The 3,340-nt window shown below is 51.5% G+C and overlaps 1 pseudogene; it reads left to right on the top strand.

Moving 5' to 3' along the window:
- The first annotated feature begins 486 nt into the window (after positions 1–486).
- The window catches only part of LOC132007138 (uncharacterized), a 27,458-nt pseudogene continuing 24,604 nt past the window's right edge, over positions 487–3,340 (top strand).

Genomic DNA, 3,340 nt, shown 5'->3' with positions numbered 1-3,340 from the left:
GGGGCATCACTCCAGAGGCTAAAGCGGGGTAAAGCCCACACAGGGTCAGCGTGGTCTCAGGTCCTGTGGGTGTGGAGGCAGAGAAAAATTAAGGCCATCCCACCTCAGGTTTAGCCTTAGCATAAGTACAGCCATCTTACCTCCGGCAGCCATCTCAGACCCCTGTGCCCAAGGGCTGAACTTTCCCCTGCTTTTCTTTAGTTCTAAGGACCCCCACCCTGTTTTAGTTCCAGAGACCCCCCCCCCGCTTTAGTAACAGGAAGCCCCACCCTTCCTTGGTTCCAGAAACCCCCACCCTGATTTAGTAACAGGAATCCCCACCCTACTTTAGTAACAGGAACCCATAAATACCCCTGCATTAACTAAGCTTGGGGTCTGAGTCCCTACCCTACTCCACTGAGTCGGGTATACTTGGGCCCAAGCTTAAGCTTGTCGTATAAACCCTTGTGTGATTGCATCAGTGTTGGCTCCTTGGTGGTCTCTTGGATGCGAAAACTCGGGTATAACATTTGGAGGTTCCACCGAGATCTGGGAGACTCCCAGGACCCCAGCCTGGAGGGTCTTGCACCGGCTGGTGAGTGCACTCGTTTTTATCTATTTGCACGCATACTTTGGGAGCTCCAGTCTGCATTTTAACCCATAGGAATTCCAACTTGTATCTAGGTCAACATTGGCTCAAGCGGACACGTGGTAGGCCATTGACCGGGGGTCTTGGGAGACGTTCCTTGCCCCCGCAGGGGGTTCAGGTCCCCTTCCATTTCAGGGGGTTAGAGTCCCCCTAAGCGATCACCAGGGGTTTCGAGTCCCCCGCCGTTTCAGGGGGTTAGAGTCCCCCTAGGTGGTCACCAGGGGGTTCGAGTTCCCCACTGTTTCAGGAGGTTAGAGTCCCCCTAGGCAGTCACCAGGGGGTTCATGGTCCCCCAAGGCAGCCAGGGGGTTCAAGTCCCCCTAGGCGGTCAGGTGTCTTGTTTTTGTTGTCAGTTTTGCTATTTGTTAAATGTATGGGAGTTTTGTCTATTGTGCTGGTTGTTAAGTTTATGGGAATTTTTGGAAGAGGCATCCCTTACCCCCACCTGGAGGACAAGATCCTCATCTGTGAGGAGAGCCAGCTGCTCTTGCGGTCGGATTCTCCCTTAATTCCTTTCAGTTTTGTCTTCACGGCCACATTGGATTGTTTGTGTGTGTGTTCTTGTTAATTGTTGTAAGTGTATGTGTCTTGTTGTGGACTAAAGGCATGATGGGACAGGCACAGACTACCCCTCTGTCCCTGATGATTAACCACTTCTTGGACATCAGGGAGAGCGCTCATAATCTGAGCACAGACATACAAAAGGGAAAGTTTCAGACTTTCTGCATGTCTGAGTGGCCAGCTTTTAATGTAAAATGGCTCCAGGAGGGAACCTTTCAACTGCCTATTATTCTACAGGTTAAGACTGTCATCTTCAGAGAAAAACCACACGGCTACCCTGACCAAATACCTTATATACTGGTCTGGCAAGACATGATATAGAATCCTCCCTCCTGGATTAAACCTTTTCTCCCTCCCGAAGCAGAATCTACACCCAAGATCCTGGCCCTGCGGAAACCAACTCCTAAGTCTAACAAGAAAGTGGAGTCTGAACCAGAGACCGCTTTACCCGGTCTTCCAGGACACTCCCACGGAGGACCTGATTTTTCTGCCGCCCTACCAGGTCCCCCCCCACCCTGTCTGCCCCTCCAGCAGAGGCATCAAGGGCTGTCAAGGGAGTGCCCCCCCCCAGATGGAGAGGACCCCATGCATGGGCCAGCGGCAGGGACATGTGGACGGACCCATCAAGCGGCCCCAGGCTCAAACCTGGGACTGGCCGATTCCACTGTCCTTCCCCTCTGTGCCATGGGACCCCCGGATGAAACAGGGGGACAACCAATGTTATATTGGCCATTCTCTACTCGTGATTTATACAATTGGAGAACTCAACATGCAAAGTTCTCCGATAACCCAAAAGATCTGATCGGTCTTTTGGATACTGTTCTTTTCACCCATCAGCCCACCTGGGATGACTTTCTGTGAGGAGAGCCAGCTGCTGTTGCGGTCGGATTCTCCCTGGGCTCTTGCAGGTTCTCTTTACCACTGAGGAAAGAGAGAAAATCCAGATGGAATCCCGGAAGACTGTCCTGGGTGAAGACAGACAGCCAACTCAGAACTCCGATCTCATAAAGGCAGTTTTCCCCTTGTCTCACCCCACTTGGGACTACAACTCAGCAGAAGGTAAGGAGAGGCTCCAGGTCTACCGCCAGACTCTAATGGCAGGTCTCAAGGCTGCAGCATGCAAGCCTACCAATCTGGCCAAGGTATATGATGTAAAACAGGGTAAAGATGAGAGTCCAGCGGCATTCCTAGAAAGGATCATGGAGGCATTCAGACAGTACACCCCTATGAATCCAGAGGCCCCAGAGACCAAAGCTGCCATAGTTATGGCTTTTGTTAACCAAGCCACTCCAGACATTAAAAGGAAATTACAGAGTGTAGAAAAACTAGGAAAGAAGAGCCTACAGGATCTGATAGTGGTGGCAGAAAGAGTCTACAATAACAGAGAGACCCTTGAGGAGCAACAGGCTAGGATAAGTGACCGTCAGACTCAGAACCTGGCTAAGATCCTACTGGTCACCACCATGGATGATCCACATGAAAAGCAGAGACGTCTCAAGAAGGTGGCTTCAGGAGAAGGTAAGGGGGACAGCCCCCACCGAGAACGCCCCAAACTGAATAGAAACCAGTGTGCTTATTGCAGGGAAGAAGGCCACTGGGCAAGGGTCTGCCCCTGGTTAAAGGAATCCCCCGACAAAAGACCAAAGGCTTCCACTACTATCTTGGAGGTCAAAGAGTTAGATGACTAGGGGAGTTGGGGTTTGGCACCCCTCCCCGAGCCCAGGGTAACCCTTAAAGTGGAGGGGGAACCAATTAAATTCCTAGTAGACACCGGGGCACAGCACTCTGTCTTGCTACAACCTCAAGGGAAGTTGGCAAATAAGACCTCATGGGTACAGGGGACCACAGGCACTAAACAATATTCATGGACTACCCAAAGAACAGTGTATCTCAGCATGGGCCAGGTAACCCACACCTTCATGGTCATTCCTGAGTGCCCCTATCCCCTGTTAGGCCAGGACCTACTCACCAAGATGGGAGCCCAAATTAGTTTCCACCCTGAAGGGGCAAAGGTTCTGGATAAAGAGGGACACCTGATCCAGGTGCTTGTCATGAACCTGGAAGATGAATATCATCTTCACCAAAGGCCCCCAGAACCAATGACTGACATTGACCACTGGTTGCAGGAGTTTCCCCAAGCGTGGGCAGAAA

This window comes from Mustela nigripes, chromosome X, assembly GCF_022355385.1.
Source record: "Mustela nigripes isolate SB6536 chromosome X, MUSNIG.SB6536, whole genome shotgun sequence".
NCBI lineage: Eukaryota > Metazoa > Chordata > Mammalia > Carnivora > Mustelidae > Mustela > Mustela nigripes.
Note: the sequence above shows the minus strand (reverse complement) of the source record. Positions and strands in the feature narration are given on the sequence as shown.